This window comes from Lynx canadensis, chromosome A3 (genome assembly GCF_007474595.2).
Source record: "Lynx canadensis isolate LIC74 chromosome A3, mLynCan4.pri.v2, whole genome shotgun sequence".
Lineage (NCBI taxonomy): Eukaryota > Metazoa > Chordata > Mammalia > Carnivora > Felidae > Lynx > Lynx canadensis.
Genome location: NC_044305.1, coordinates 110,093,490 through 110,104,686, shown reverse-complemented (window position 1 = coordinate 110,104,686; position 11,197 = coordinate 110,093,490). Strand labels below are relative to the sequence as shown.

At 38.7% G+C, this 11,197-nt stretch overlaps 1 long non-coding RNA gene across 1 annotated transcript; it reads right to left on the bottom strand.

Annotated features, from left to right (window-relative positions):
* Nucleotides 1–10,927, bottom strand: LOC115510938. Its single transcript, XR_003967896.1, has 3 exons — nt 8,792–10,927; nt 8,032–8,125; nt 1–229 (listed from the first exon to the last, which is right to left on the bottom strand). It is a non-coding gene; the product is annotated as an uncharacterized LOC115510938 (long non-coding RNA).
* Nucleotides 10,928–11,197: the final 270 nt, after the last annotated feature.

The window sequence follows — 11,197 nt, the reverse complement described above, 5'->3', positions numbered from 1 at the left end:
CTGTCTCTCTCTCTCAAAAATGAATAACCATAAAAAAAATAAAAAATAAAAAAAAAGAAGTTTCACCCCAGAAAACCAATGACTGTCTTGCTAAGACTTTCACTTCCTTCTGCCTGGATGGCTACACTTACATTACTTGTTTACAGGCTGCAGCCTTCGAAGACTGTTATGACTGTCAGAGAGGCACAGCACTGCTTCCGGGATCCACTTCTGTTTTCAGTAGGAAGGCCTGACCAAGGAGAAATGTGTTGTTTAAATAACCATCTACATGGAAAACAAATCGGATTGAAAGACCACAGTTTCAGTGCAAGCTTTTTCTTTCTCTTTCTCCTTTCCTTCTTTCCTTCCTTCCCCCCTCCCTCCTTTCTTCCTTCCTCTCTTTTCTTTTCTTTTTTCTTTTCTTTTCTTTCTCCTGTAACTGAAAAATACTGAGCTTAGCTTTATTCCTGCCATCCCTTTTACACAAACGGGGCCTGCAGGCTAGAGGCTGCCCAAGTAAGCAAATCCTAAACTCGGCTTGGCAGCTGAGGCTTTCTTATAAAAAGTACAATCCCAGCTGAATGGCTTCTTTCTGTGCCTCCTCTAGTTTCACACTCAGTTGAGGTGAGCAGGGTGTATTCAGGTTAATGGCAAATTTGAATCTGGGTTCTCAACAAAGAGCCTTTACATGGCTGCCCAGGGCACAGAAACAGGGAAGGTCTGGAAGCCATGGAAACTGCAAACACCAAAACCAGACCCCAAATCAATTTAATTGTTGTTAGCCTGACATCCCCAAGGCATCTGTAAACCTGTATCCTGATATTACAATATCGATTTTTTTTTTCAATTACCCTAATAGTCTGCAGGTTTCTCCTTGAAACCCCAGTGAAAGGGAGTTTCTTTCCAACCTCAATAGGCGGGGGTGTGTGTGGCGTTTGAAAGCCAAAGAGGGAACAGGGGCAAGTCGAAGGCTACAAACCACTGTGGTAATAACTGTCTAAGATATGCACCAAGCAAAATAAATGAGCAGACAGAAATTTCTAAAGGGCAAAGCGGCAGTACAGTTTGGTTCTCTCCTAAGAGAATACCCTCATTGAACCAGGAGACAACCAGAGTGTGGAAACCACAGGGGACCCTTCCAGCTCCTATGACCTACATGCAAGGCCTGGAACACCCACAGGCCTGTTTCTCTCTGCAGAGAGGGGGCATTCTCCTGAAGTGAAAAATCAACCTTTTCATCTGGGAGCTGCTCCCATCCTGGACATCAAATGCTGGTGGAGCTGTGGCAGCCTCAGGGGGGAGGGAGGGATGCCCACAGGGGCAGCGGCCAAGAGTGTCTTGGCTGGACCACAGGCTTGCTCATGAGAAGATCTGAGACAACCCTCAAGACCCCAGAAATGCTTGGTCCTGCAGCATGCCCATGAGGATAAGCCAGTACTACGGAGCAGTTATGTTCCTATGATTGCCTTCATACACACAGGCTGAGGAGGCCTAGGGAAATTCCGGTGACAGAAGGAAAACCAACCATTAGACATCAATGACAAAGTCCCAATGTGCCACCAATTGTGCTAGCAGATTTATATTCACCACATCATGCCTAGGACTTACTTTCCACCTGGGCCCTCCCTAGGGTTGAGCCATAGCTTATAAAGAGAATCCACTGCCCTCTGGTATTGGTGTCCTGCCATGCACGTTGATGTCCCGTGGGACAAGACAGCCTATGTAGTAGGCTGTCTTAAGCCACTTGGGCCATTTGTGTCCTTACCTGCCAAACCTGTTGCAGTGTGGCAAGCCCACCTGGCCCTGGCAGTAATTGCGGCTGCCTGGGGCCTGCTGGCCACTTGACAGCTGCTGTTTTTTTCAAGTTGCCCTAGGAAGCCCTTCCTACCGCAGTATCACCCTCAAAGAGGTTTCTAGATGCCCCAGATCTTCCACACCCACAACAATGCCAAGGCCTACCCCAGTCACCTGTCCCAGTTCCCAGTTGCAAATGCTCTGCCAGGGGTTGGGGAACTTTTTCTTCCTAAGAGTAAAGTACAGAACAAAGAGTTCTCTTTTCAGATATACACATGTTTGCAACCACACCACCTTCACCACACTGGGTTGATACCCTGAAAGCTTTGGGCTGGGATGGTATATAGGTTTCGTCTGGGTGTCTGGTAGGAGTGACTGCCTAACGGAGCATATGAAGAGAGACTCTGAGGCCAAAGGGCCCTTAAAGAAAGAGACACTAGAATCAATTCGTGGTATCTGTCACGGCAGTGGGATGGGGGAGTTGGGATCTATCCATCTCCATAGTTTAAAGAGCAAAGCTGCATCTTGAAAAGCACACTTGGGGAATTAAAAGGGAGCGGTTTTAGATTTTTGCTCCTAAATGTGGCATTGCCTATAAATTCTTTTGAATAAATCTCATCATTTTCTGGGGAAAATTAGGAATGGAGAAAATTAGTTTTATTTTAGTGTGACTCCTTTCCTAAGAAGGTTTCTAAATAAATCACCTGGAAAGATTCAGGTTACGAATGTTTTTAAACCAAGAGGTCTTTGTAATGTGTTGCTTTTGGTTACCAGGTCCAGAATTCTCCACAGCAAAGCTTCTTGCAGCAGGCTGGACACTGTGAGCAGCTACCCTAGGTTTGCTGGGGTGGGAATAGGAAAGAGCAGAGAACCTGGCCCTCCTGAGGGGCTTTCAGATGCCTGCTACTATCTTTGCAGGACTTAAGTGGGATAAGAGATGTGAAGCCACCATTTCTTAGAGGGAAAAATAGACTCTCAGAGAATCTCTTGTCTGGGCCCACATATTGGATAAATGGCTGGTTTAAACGCAAATCTGCCTCAAGAAAAAAAAATCATTTAAGTAAATACAACATACTTTAAGTAAATGCAATAAAATTATGCACCAATACTTTGGGGGGAAACAATTATTTAAGGTTTGCTACCTATAGAAGAAAACAGAAAGCCAATAAGCTGAAAAGCCATGGAACAAAATAAAGTGAAGATACGAAGAAAGCTCAAAGTTATAAATTCTGAATAAGAGGGAGGATGAGAGAAAGATGTCTACCATGAAGTCGGAAATACAGAATTATTTGAAGAAATATTGTTTTCAAACTTTCAGGCATATATAGAAACTTCTCAAATGACTAGATAAGAACAAGTTTCCTGGATGAAAAAAGAAATCCTGTGTTTTTCCCTCACTGAAGAACACAGATCTTACTTGATTTTAGAAGATCAGCCACCCACAGAGATGGCAGTGGGTATTTCTCATCACCCAGAGACCTTTTTTGTCATCTTTCTTGGGTGTGAGAAGGCATTGCAAGTCCCTGCCTCCACCTATTCAGGTAGGAGCTCCCTGGAGAACCTGCCAGAATAACCATTTTATTCATCTTCTCAAAAATACAGCTTATGTTTTCATTGACTTTCTCTTCTGTTTTTCTGTTTTACATGTTACTGATTTCTGCTTTTATTTCCATCATTCCCTTTGTTCAACTAACTTTGGGTTTATTTTACTCCTCTTTGTCTAGAGTCTTAATGTGAAAGCTGAGGTCATTTAATTGAAAGCTTTCTTCTTTTCTCATATAGGGGTTCAGTGCTATAAATTTCCCTCTGAGTACTCTTTATTTTGTATCTCACAAATGTTGTTGCATTTTCATTTTCATTCAGATCAAAATATTTGTTCACAATATTTTTAATAGACTTTATTTTTTTTAGAGCAGTTTTAGGCTCACAATAAAATTGAGCAGAAAGTATAGAAATTTCTTATATACTCCCTGCCCCCCACCCTCCACAGCCTCCCCCACTATCAAGATCTCATAGCCAGGTGGTACATTTATCAAAATAGATGAGCCTACTCTGACACATCGTTATTACCCAAAGCTCACAGTTTACCTCAGAGTTCACACATGTATAATGACATATATCCACCATTATAGTATCATACAAATAGTTTCACTGTCCTAAAAATTTTCTGGGCTGTCTATTCATCTCTCCCCTCTCCCAAGTCCCTGAAAAACACTGATATTTTTACTATCTCTATAGTTTCCAGATTATCATATAATTGGAATCATATAGTAGGTAGCCTTTTCAGGTTCATTCTTTCACTTAGTAATATGCATTTAAGTTTCCACCATGTCTTTTCATGGCTTGACAATTCTTTTTTTTTTAAATAAATTTTTAATGTTTATTTTTTAATTTTCTGATAGAAACAAAGAGAGAGCAAGCCAGGGAGGGGCAGACAGAGAGGGAGAGAGGGAGAGAGATAATCTCAAGCAGGCTCCTCACTGTCAGTACTGAACCCAATGCGGGCCTCAAACTCACAAACCATGAGATCATGACCTGAGCTGAAACTAAGAGCTGGACGCTTAACTGATTGAGCCACTCAGGCACCCCAACAATTCATTTCTTTTTAGTGCTGAATAATATTCCATTTTCTGGATGTACCACTATTTATTTATCCATTCACTTACCAAAGGACATCTTGATTGCTTCTAAGTTTTGGCAATTATGAGTAAAGCTTCTATAATATCCTTATTCAGGCTTTTGTGTGATTATAACCTGTCCACTCATTTGGGTAAACACCAAGGAGCATGACTGCTGAATTGTATACTAAGAGTAGGTCTAGTTTTATAAGAAACTGTCAAACTGTCTCCCAAAGTAGTGGTACCATTTGCATTCCCATCATCAGTGAATGAGATTTCTTGTTCCACATCCTCACCAGGCAAAATACTTTTTAATTTTCCTTTGACCCTTTGGTTATTTAGAAGTGTGTTATTTGGTTTCCAAATATTTGGAGATTTTCCAGACACCTTTCTTTTATTGGCTTCTAATTTAATTTTACTGTGGTCAGTGAACATACTTTGTATGATTTGGATCCTCTTCAATTTATCAAGACTTGTCTTATGGCTCTGAATATGGTCTATCTTAGTAAATGTTCTTGGCACTTGGGGAAAAAAAAAAAAAAGGTGTTTTCTGCTGTTGTTGGGTAGAATGTTCCATAAAATGTTAATTAAGTTGGTACTGTTACCCAAGTCTTCCATATCCCAGTTGCTTTTCTGTCTACTTGTTCTTAGTTATTCCAAGAAGACGTTTGAAATCCCCAACTATAATTGTAGATTTGTCTATTTCTCCCTTCATTCTATTAGCTTTTGCTCCACTTATTTTGAAGCTCTGCCATTAAGGGCATACACTTGCAGGACTGTTATGTTCTCTTGATGAATTAACCTCTTAATCATTATGAAATAAACCTCTTTATCCCTGGAAATATTCTTTTCTCTGAAATCTATGTTGTCTGATGTTAATATAGTCACTAAGCTTTCTTTTGGTATGGCATATCTTTTTCTATCCTTTTACTTGTAACCTATTTGAATCTTTATATTTAAAGTGGATTTCTTGTATGCAGCATTTCATGTAGGCAAGGTCTCATTATTTGTATATAATCTGTCAGTTGTGCCTTTTAATTATGGTGTTTACACCATTTACATTTAATGTTACTTATGTCGTTGGGTGTAAATCTACCATCTTGATATTTGTTTTCTATTTGTCATACTTGTTCTTTGTTCCTCTTTTCCTTTTCCTGTCTTCTTTTGGATTAATTGAATTATTCTGTTATTCTATTTTGTCTCCTTTATTGGCTTTTTTAAAATGGTTGCCTTAGATTCAATGGTATACATCTATAATTTATATTATACTACTTCAGAAATAGTATAAGAACCTTGCAGTCTATTTCTATTACCCTCTTCTAGCCTTTGTGTTATTTTCATTTGTTTCCTTCTACATTTGTTTTATAACCCTCTGTATATAATTTTTTGCTTTACTTTTTAAAATAGAGAGAGAGGGGCCAAGTGAGCAAGGGCCAGAGAGAGAGAGAGAGAGAGAGAGAGAGAGAGAATCCCATGAGGGACAGAGAGAGACAGAGAGAAGTGGGGCTCACCCAAAGCAGGACTCAAACTGACAAGCCGTGAGATTATGACCTGAGCCTATGTCAGATGCTTAACGACTGAGCCACCCAGGCGCCTTATTTTTTGCTTTAAACTGTCAATTGTCATTTAGCAATTTAAGAAGTAGAAAGAGTAATTTTTTATGTTATTATCTTGCATCAATTACATTTGCTATCAATTTCCTCCTGCCTGAAGGACTTGCTTTAGTATATCTGCTAGTCATGAATACTTTTGGCACTTATGTGTCTTTGCCTTTGTTTTTCAAAGATATTCTTATTGGGTATAGAATTGAAAGTTTACAGAGTTTTTTCTTTTCAGTGTTTTAAAGATTCTTCTCTGTCTTCTAGCATATCAACATAGTTATAAAAACAATTAAATGGGGGCGCCTGGGTGGCGCAGTCGGTTAAGCGTCCGACTTCAGCCAGGTCACGATCTCGCGGTCCGTGAGTTCGAGCCCCGCGTCAGGCTCTGGGCTGATGGCTCAGAGCCTGGAGCCTGCTTCCGATTCTGTGTCTCCCTCTCTCTCTGCCCCTCCCCCATTCATGCTCTGTCTCTCTCTGTCCCAAAAATAAATAAACGTTGGAAAAAAAAAAAACAAAAAAACAAAAAAAAAACAATTAAATGCTATTGTTTACTAATTCTGTATGTATTCATTCTGGGTTATTTTTAATTTATTACATTCCCTCCTCATTTGGGGTTGTGTTTTCCTGCTTCTTTGCATTCCAGATAATTGGATTCCAAACATTCTGAATTTTACCTTTTGGGGAACTAGATATTCAGGGTGTGTGTGTGTGTGTGTGTGTGTGTGTGTGTGTGTGTTTGAGCTTTCCAGATCTTACTTTTAAGCTTTAAGACAGAGTCAAAGCAACCTTAAGCCGAGGGCTGAGTTTTTCCACAGTGATAAGACAATAATATCCTTCTGAGCCCTCTACCTAATGCCTCACATTTTATATTATTCCACTGTGCCTGGTGGAAACAAACTATTCCCAACCCTGTGTAACACCAGAGGATTGTTCTGCCTATATGCTGGGTGACTCTTTCCTCAGCCTCTCATAGTTTCCTCACATGCTTGTACATACCAATAGTCAGCTGAAGAGTTGGAGAAGACCCAGTTCAGATCTCCAGAGCTTTCCTGTAGTATTTTGTCCTGCAAACTCTAACTATCTTGGACTTACCAAACTCCCAACTCTGAGATCTCTAAGCTCTGCCTGGGTTGCCCCTCCTTGCACTGATCATGGACACTCTCTCTAGGACACTCTCTCTAGGCAAGAAATTTGTTTTCCTCTCTCTCAGGGATTATTGCCTTGTGCTGGCTGTTGTTCAATGTCTGAAAACTACTGGGGTTTTTTTCCCCTCTATTGCTTAAAGGGGGACGGTAAATCTGATCTCTGTTACTTCACTTAGTCAGAAGCATAATTTGGTCTTCAATTTTAAAGAGCAAAGGAGGGGTACACTTTTTATATCAGAAGGTTGAAATTTAGGGGGTTTTTTGGTACTGGTTGGCCCAAGAATTTATGTGTAAGGATGTTTATTTTTTATGACATTTCTTAAGGGTTTTTTTTTTTTTTTTTTATAGCATCTTTAGGAAAACAAACCGACTTCTTCTAAGATGTAAAAGGTAATCCTCTTGGAGCAGAAAGAATTCAAGAAGAGTTATGTACCAACTGATATGAAACTTAACCTTAGAGACAAACTCCAGGCTATATCTAAGACAACAGGGTTCTTCAGGATTTGTGTGAAAGGAAGCCTACTTATCAGGGTTTGTTTGATGGTTCTTCAGAGAGTGAGTGAATTCAAAACCGGGAATGAACAAACAAGATTAGAATGACTGTAATATCCCATGGAGAAAGCAAATGTCTCATTTGGAAGGTGATTTGAGGCACTGTTCTCAAGAATTGGAAAATTAGGACTCAGCATCCACAAACCACATATATTTCTTTTCATAATCAGGGTGAGAGAGGAGAAACGAGGGCAAATGCAAAATAGAAATGAGTGATTAAAGAGGTTCCTGGCCAATGGGGTAGTTGTGAGAGGGAACATTTGTTGTCTAACCCAAAAGCCATTTGAAATTGACTTCTCACTGCCATCTCCTACTACAGAAGCTGAACAGTGAGATACTCACTTTCTCAACATCCATTAAAGGTAGAGAGGCAATGTTGTGGCCAGTGAGATACATGGAGAAATCTGCTGGAGGGCCACTGGGCAGATTTCCTTTGCTGTCAAAAAAAGAAAAGTCCTAATTAGTTCTGCCCTTCCCCCCTTTTTACCTTCTTCTTGCCTTGAACTTGGATAATATGACTGGTATTGTGGGCGCCATCTTGAGACCAAACAATAGATGAAAATCCAATACTCTCAGAAGGGGCAAAGAGAAATAAAAAGAGCCTGGGTCCTTCTTGACATTTTGAACAGTTGGACTAATGCCAACAACTCCCTTACACTGGGCTTCTTATAGGAGGGAAACAAACCCTATTTTTTAGGCCATTATTTGTTGGGTTTTCTCAAACTTAAAAGCTAATTCCATTTCTTGCTGATACAGAAGCAAAAGGCAAATTGGCAGGGCTGTACTTTGTACATTGACAGCAAATAGGCCCCAGTAACAATGACCAAACACAAAGGGAATAAGATAGGAAAGGTGGCTAATATCCATAGCCGATTCCTAATTATTCCTTGCCATTTGTTTCACATGTTTGTACCTAGAAAGACTGTTTACGTTAGTGGAAACAGACCACTGACTATAATATCAGGAGCCACACTACTCTTCCAACTGACACACAAAAAAGAGATGTTTGGGTAAAGCAATAGACTTGGGGAGAGGGGAAAAAAGAATTGGTGTCCTGTTTTTCCAGGAAAGGTAAGGGACATGGAGAAGCTCAGTAACACACCTCCTCTGATCCAGGAATCTTCAGATGGGATTCTGAGCAAATTCTTGATCCACCTTGATTGTTTCCTCCTCACCCTTCAACTTGCCAAGAGGAACTGAATGTGAAAAATTAGTACTGCTTTTCCTGAACTCCTTGAAAATTAAGAAACACAGATAGATAATCTTTGGATAAAAAGAATAAAAACCATAATACCACACACTGAAGAAATTACAAGAAACATAAAAACACAGATCTATAGAAAATGTGAAAACCTACAAAAAAATGAAGTATTTCCTACAAAATATAAATTATCAGAATTAATTCAAGAAGTGAATATTTTGAACCAAAGGTATTAGAAAAGCAATGAAAAATCCTACCTCTAAACAAGAAGGCCTCAGGACCGAAAGTCTCTCAGCCAAGTTTCATCTAATCTTTAACATATAATTTCAAAGACCTCTTAAACAATTCTAAACTGTAGAAAAAGATGAAATCTCCCCAATTCATTCTATGAAACAAGTATTGCTTTCTAAAAACATTTTATTCAAGTATAAAATACATACAGAAAAGTGTACATGTAAGTGTAAAGTAGATGAGTTTCCATGACCTAAACAATCGAACATAAACAGGCACCTAGACAAAGACACAAAATGTTACCAGCACTGCAGAATCCCCCTCAAACTCTTTCAGACACTACCTCCCCCTCTACTTATCTCTCACTGAAGATAACCACGTTCCTGTCTTCTAACAGTTAACAGATTAGTTTTGCCTGTTTTTGCACTTATAAAAAGGCAAGCACACAGTATTCTTTTTATATCTGCCTTTTAAGGCTCGACATAACATTTCTGAGATTCATCCATATATTGCATGTGCTTATAAACTGTTCATTCTTGTTGCTGTATAATATTCCACTGTATGAACACAAAAATGTATTTATCCATGCTATAGTAGATGGACTTTTAGGTAGTTCCTGGTTTGAAGCTATTGCTAATAATGTTGCTATAAACATTCTAGAACATGTCTTTTGGTAAACATATGTATGCATTTTATTGGGTGTTTGCCCAGAAGCAGAATTACTAGATTTTATATTTTCACGTTAGTAGATTCAGCCAAGTGGTTTTCTAACACATTTGAATAAATTTGCATTCTCACCCACAGTGGGCGAGCCTTCTGATTAGTCCCACATTTTGTCAACCTGCATAACTTTTTATACCTAATAAAAACAGACCACTAAAGAAACCTATAGACTAATCTCATGTATGAATATGCATGCTGAAATTCTAAATAAAATATTAGCAACTGGAATACTGATTTATAAAAAAAAAAAAAAAAAGAATAACACATTATGACCAAGTAGGTTTTATTCCAAGGAGACAAGAGTGGCTTAATATCAGCAGCTCCAATGTAATCTAAGTAGTCAACAGATTAAAGAAGACTAACACAAAACCACATCAAAAAAGGCTGAAAAGGCATTTGACAAAATTCAGCAGCATTTTCTGATAAAACGTCTTGGTAAAACAAGAATTTGTTTAGATAAGATTATTTACCAAATAGCAACATGAATATTCGAAACAGCTCAATAAACTACTTCAATTAAAATCCGTGACAGGTGCTGGCTATCACCATTACCATTCAACACTATAATAGAGTTTCTAGACATTAAAGATTCTAGAGAGGAAAAGAATATTTCAAATATTTAAAAAAAACGAGTTATTTTTGTGATTTCGTGTATCATAATATTTGTATCATCATTATATTTCTAAAAGTTCCAAGAGACTAGTGAAAACTTCATGAGAAAATTTAGTAAGTATATATATTTGTTACATATAAGGTTTAAGCACACAGAAAAAAAAAATAGGCTTTTTATTTGTAATAAGCCTTTAGAAATGAAAATGGGAAAAAAAATCTGTTCTTAATAATGACCAAAAAACTAAGGAACAAGACTACATTTAGTAAAAAAAAGACACAGGGCTTAAGTGAAGAAAACTCTCAAATCTTAATCATACTAATGATATAGACAAGATCTGAGCAAACAGAAAATGATATAATTTTGTTAGTTCTTAGAAGACAATATCATATGGCGGGGAGCCTGGGTGGCTCAGTCGGCTGAGCGTCCGACTTTGGCTCAGGTCATGATCTCACAATTTGTGGGTTCTGGCCCCGCATCAGGCTCTGTGCTGACAGCTCAGAGCCTGGAGCCTGCTTTGGATTCTGTGTCTCCTTCTCTCTCTGCCCCTCCCCCACTTGTGCTCTGTCCCTCTCTATCAAAAATAAATCAAATTTAAAAATAAAAATAAAAACAGAAGACAATATCATATGTCAAATTTCCCCAAATTAATTTTTAAATTTAATGGAATTTCAACCCCTAATTGGATAAAATGATCACAAACTTGAAATGCCTGATAATAGCCAAGAAAGGTAGTAAAAAGA